Source organism: Elephas maximus, chromosome 9 (assembly GCF_024166365.1).
Source record: "Elephas maximus indicus isolate mEleMax1 chromosome 9, mEleMax1 primary haplotype, whole genome shotgun sequence".
NCBI classification, from domain to species: Eukaryota; Metazoa; Chordata; class Mammalia; order Proboscidea; family Elephantidae; genus Elephas; species Elephas maximus.
Window position 1 is genome coordinate 125,536,895 of NC_064827.1, and position 6,000 is coordinate 125,542,894.

Genomic DNA, 6,000 nt, shown 5'->3' on the forward strand with positions numbered 1-6,000 from the left:
ACTACAGAGTAGGTCATCATGTTGGGAACAGCACATGAAGCAGGCTGGGCAAGCTGCAAGGAATCCATTGGTACTACAGAGAAGCAGTTACTGGATTATTCCAGAAGGAGATGTCAGTACGCTTTTGGGCAGTAGAATCCACCATAAGGAAGGAGATTCACCATAAGGTGCGGAAATCCTTGGGTGGGTCCAAGTGAGGGAGGAGGCATGTGTGGAGTCAACTGGGGTCCACCATGGTCACTTGACACCCTCTGGTGTGTTCGAAGCTAAACATGATATGGGGGAAAATAAAGAAGGTCAGGTCACCCTATCAGACTCCCAGTGCTAGCAGCATCCTGAGGCTTCAGAAAAGGACAGACTCAGGGAAGTAAGAGCCATGTCTATTCACAGGTGGGCCTCCCCATGCTCTCTAGATCCAACTTCCCTGACCTCCCTCAGGGACAGGGCTTCCCCATGCCCTCCCCTGTCCTTATCCCACCCCGACCCCTGCCCTGCTTCTCCCACTTCCAAGGAACTGGCACCAACCCTGCCTGGGAAGGTAGGGATCAGAACTAAGAGAAGCAACAAACCAGGGGAAACCCAATCCATTCTCTCTTGGGATCCTGACGCCTCCTATGACAGAAAAGACAAGGGGTGTGGCTGGGAAGCCCTACCATAAAGAGGGCATCTGTCATCTTCCTCCAGATTATTCAAGGAGCACAGACCCAGTTCCTCAACTCCCTTATTTGTCAGCTGCTCTGACTCACCAGATCTCGACCCGGCCCCACATATCTGCTCAGGTGTGACTGAGACCTTTACCTGTATCTCGCACATCTCAGCATGGGCACATCAGAAGGTTCACCCTACCCACAGCCAAGGTTGGAGGGATTCTGGCTGTTTAAGCTTGTATTTGGCTGTTTCTCAGCCAACTGAGGGCCTGTCAACTCAGGGTTCTTGGGGCCCTCTCTTCCCAGGCCCAGGTGTGTTTTCCCTACTTCCTGGTTATCAGTGCTCTTTGACTATATAGAAAGGCAGCTAGTTTGGGGTCAGGTACACTTTCATTTTTAAGAAATTTAAGGGGGTCTTTTGCAGCATATTTGCCCAATACAAAATGTCAAAGTGACACCTTTTGTTTTTACAAATTTAAGGGGGTCTTTTGCAGCAGATTTGCCCAATGCAAAATGTCCTTTGGTGTCCTGACTGCTGCTTCCATGGGTCTTCATTGTTGATTCAAGGAGCATGAAATCCTTGACAACTTCAAATTTGTCTACATTTTCCTTAAAAAAAAAAAAATTTTTCCTTATGTTTGGTATAATCCATACTGAAGGCTACAGTCTTTGACCTTTATCAGGGAGTGCTTCAAGTCTTCATTTTCAGCATGCAAGGTGTGTCAGCTGCATATCCCAGATTGTCAATGACTTTCCTCTAGTCCTCATGCCCCATTCTTTTTCATATAGTCCAGCTTCTCAGATTGTTTGTTAAGCATAAGCTTGAAAAAGGGAGATGAAAAAATACAATATTGCCACATCCCTTTTCCATGGACACACAGAAGGGCCCAAGTCCCCCAGATGCTCCACTCACAACCTCCAGTAGAGTACCCCAATGATGCCTAAATGTTCTTGCTTAGCACATTTTAATGACACACAGGGACATGCACAGACACACACACTTATATACACACACACACAGACATGCACTGAGCAGTGCTGTGTCGGTAAATACTTATCAATCCACTCTGCAGGGGGGGAGTGTGGTAAATCTTGATTTGTAGAGATTGACAATTTCCCTGATGTAAATAATCCAGCCATGGCCAATCTGAAGGTACCAGCCTGATGTCACTGACCCACACTTGGGCAGAAATAAGCACCGTCTATTTTTTTACTATTCCAAGATAACAGGAGCTGATTCCAGCATAACTGACCCACTTTCCTATTAGTACATACACACATTCCACCTGCACAATGAGAAGGACCCTTAACTCCCATCCCTAATATGTAAACCAAGAATCACTGTACATTTCCAGGAGACACAGCTCCTCACAGCTCTTGAACACACACATACAACTACTTCCCACGCCCTGAATACACAAACATACCACCTCATACTGCCTATAGTCTTACGACAAAAACCCTATGGACTGTGAATACTCACAGCCATTCCTACAACTATGTATCTACTCTCCACAAGTGCCTGAACACACACATGTACAACCAAGAGGACCCAGATACACTCACTGAATACCATACATACAATCAAGCTCTCTAACACCACCAAGTTCAAAATCTCACCTCACAAAAAAAAAAAAAAAAAATTGGGGGGGGCACCCTAAAACAGACCCACACGAAATTCTACATCTCTAAAACATACATAACACACAATTCCCAAATGCATGCACAATTTATATAAACCCTCTCAGTTTCCAAATGTACATCCTGAACCTCCCACATCTTCCAGAATAAACACCCCAGAAAACCAATGAAACCAAATACACACACGAGCCCATACAAACTGTATTATTAACATATAAGTACATTCCATGAACACTGAAAACGCACATACGAGCTATACCACCAAATTCTGCAAGAATTAGATCAGAATTGGCACAAAGAAGAACGCTAACTGCTTTCATACAGATACAAACCCTCCACACACTCACTCAAAACCCAATGGGTATACACCTCACACATTCAGAGATGCAGGTAAAACTTCAAAACATCAACAATCCTTGCACTCTAGCTAATATACACACACAACCCATAACCTTATGCACCCATGTGCTCACATATGCCAGACACAGCACACACAAATATCCCCAACTCCTCGAAGTGTACATCACCCAAAACACTATAGATTATCACACGTTTCTAGGATACAGCCTCACTTCCCCAACCTCCAAACGTGCCCAAACACACCTAGAAACACCCTAACATTCTCCAAAGAAACACTTGTAGAATACTCCAAGAATAATTCACCCACCCACTCATGACTTACACACACCAGTATATACTCCCCATTTATAATGAGATATCTCTTGCACATCCTGAATAAATACACTGGAACCCTGTTCCAGGTCCATATCTCACGTTCCGAAACAGCCACATTCTCAATATCTCACACATAACCAGATCAACATGCCTCTAGTACATATAAATACAATTCTCCCACTCCCTGTGCAAACACACAGCACCATCTTTTCATCAGATACACACCTCCTCATTTCCCATTACATACCATACTCCCTACTGAAAAATATTACACCTAGCTCTAGATAATATTCATCCAAACGGCCATGCCCCTTCATGAAACACACAAACTCATTACACATACAACTGTCCTCATACCCCCCCCCAAAAGTTTTTTTTTATAACCTAAATTATCCAGGATACTAAAAGTTTGCAAAAACATGGCCCTATTGAGGCAGGCAGCCTCAGAGCCTAACCCTTCTGAGAGACACCTGCTCTGGCTTATCCTCCCACACTGAACAGAATAAGCTGCACATTCTTTTAAACTTGTCCTCGACAAGGTGACTACAGAAAGGGCCATAGATGGCCTCCACCTGCCTCTGGGTAGAGACTTAACCTCCTAATGAAAGAGAATCAACCTCTTCTGCCATCCTGGGGATGGAACCCTCGTCTAAAGAAAAGGCATAGTCATCACCAAGCTCTGAGCTCCTGCCTGAAGGTCAGTCCTGAATATTCGTAATGAATTTGCATTTCCTTGTCTGCTCTCTGTAAAAGCTTACCTCCCCAAGCTGCCTGTGAGCAGTCTTGGAGGGAACAGTCCCGATTGCTCCTTCCTGTGTACAGGGAGATAAAAGCATCTTTCTGATCTCCCACCTCACCCTCTTGTTTATTGGCTATAACAAGTCACGCTGAGCAAAACCTGGGTTTTCCACGTGGCAACACTACACGTTCCAATACCAATATAACCTCACACTGCCTGCCTACACATAGTCCAACAATCCAAAATACTCCAACAGAAATCAATCCCCAATTTTCCACAGTACGTTATCATTCCAACCCAGACCAAACATGGAAGAATGCATGTGCAACTCCAGAAAAGCACCCAAAGCAACACATTCACACAGCATGCATGCCCTGAGTACACACCAGTGATCCTCCCTCATTCCCCAAATAAACAAAAAGAACAGTCCCTACACCCAAACTAATACACACAGGCACACTCCCTCAGATGCCCATTGTAAAACAGAGAAACACATTTCAAACCCTACAAAAACACACTCGTACTGAACCACAAATATTCATGCAGACACCACCAAATACAATGCAAATATCAACTTTCCAAGAACCCGTTCAACACATACACAACCCCCAAACTGTGAATTCATAGAAACACATTTCCAACAGAGTCCCAAATAATAGGGACAAAAGCACTCACACCCCTCAATTCCCACAATCCATATGAGGCCTGCAACTATATCTCCACCCTATTTCCAGAATACACAACATTGCACAAGTACTTCACCCTCAAAAATCAAACACAAAACTTTCTCATCTCCTCAAGTACACACACAGACCACCGACAGCCTCTTAATATACACACGTGCCTCACATTCCAAATGCACCCACTGACACTCCCTCCACTCCTCCAGGATGGAAACACAAATACAGCAACTTACAGCCTCAAATGCACACACAGTTGTGTGCTGGCAAAGGATTACACACTCACACTGGCTTTCTGCAAAATCATACATATCAAATCTTCCAGATACACATGGAGGAGTGGCACAGAATTTACTGATTTCAATTGAACACGCAGTACTCATGACTGGAAATCTTATATACACACATCATTAGCAGGATGCTTTTGTAGATCTTGGCAAACCTCTTGCATCCTTAACCCACCATGCTTGCAAGTCAATCATGACTCCATGCAGGACACTACAAATAAATGCTTGATTTTTAGTCAATTCAGCAAACTCACTCACTTCCTGAGCAAATCAGTGTCATTTGAACATGAATGTGGGTTGATAGGTTTCTTACGCTAACAAGGAAAACCTAAGAGAAGTGAGGTCATAGGCTGGAACTTGACACGAGCTCTTTCTGTGCTTAAACAGAGAGTGCTTTTCAAATCCTTGAAGATTGTTCAAAATTCGGTATTCTTCAGAATGCAACAGATAATGACTTGACACACTTGTCACTTTAAAGAGGCATTATTGAAATTTCCCCCCTCATTTTCAGTCCACCAATTAGGGAAACAATCTCTGCAGTCCTGGGGTGCAGCGTTTGCCATTTCCTGTGGTATAAATACTGCCAGCACAAGACAAGCTGGCAACCTGAGAGCGCTGAATTCTACACCAGGAAAGGGGGTCTCCCAATGCAAAACCCACGCCTGCAAATAACCCAAGAGTCTGTTGGAGGGTAAAACATAGCAGCAACATTACCGGGGATGTTTGCGTGTCCCTTACCTTCCTTTGTAATAGAACTGACCGAGGAGAAAGCGGAAGAGCGGTGCGCTCCTGTGTGCAGGGTCTGAGGCCTCCCCTGGCACAGCCCCGCCCAGCCGCGAGACCTACCCTTAGGGACCCTGCCTTCCCTGCTCCTGCCGCGCGCCTCCCAGAAGGGGACCTTCTGCAACTGACGCCTGAGGCCCTTAGAGGGCGGCAGTTCGCGCGCCCCAGAGCCCTGTCCCAGGAGGTTGTGCGCATGCGGGAGCTTCTAAATCCGGGCGGGCTCAGCCTTGCAGGATAAGGGCTCCTTACCTAAAGCATAGCCTTTGCTGTGAGTGGATTCTGACTCTCCGCGAACCCACAGGACAGGGTAAAACTGACCCACAGAGTTTGCAAGCAGTGGATGGTGGATTTGCATTGCCAACTTTTTGTTAGCAGCTGGGCTCTTAACTACTTTGCAACCGGGGCTCCTCTTAAAATACAGTATCCTGGAATTGGGAAGAGTGCTCTTCCACATTTAGATACACTCTGGACCACATTCATTTCTTCTGCTGAATGGACTTTCAAAAAATACTGTTTCAGTATAGAACTGCACAGCCAAAGAATTTTAG

General features: G+C 45.2%; 1 long non-coding RNA gene across 1 annotated transcript in view; it reads right to left on the minus strand.

Annotated features, from left to right (window-relative positions):
* The window catches only part of LOC126082731 (uncharacterized), a 155,352-nt gene extending 149,819 nt beyond the window's left edge, over positions 1-5,533 (minus strand). Inside the window, exon 1 of the long non-coding RNA XR_007518630.1 lies at positions 5,408-5,533. This is a non-coding gene — a long non-coding RNA (uncharacterized LOC126082731). The remainder of the gene's footprint in view (positions 1-5,407) is intronic.
* Positions 5,534-6,000: the final 467 nt, after the last annotated feature.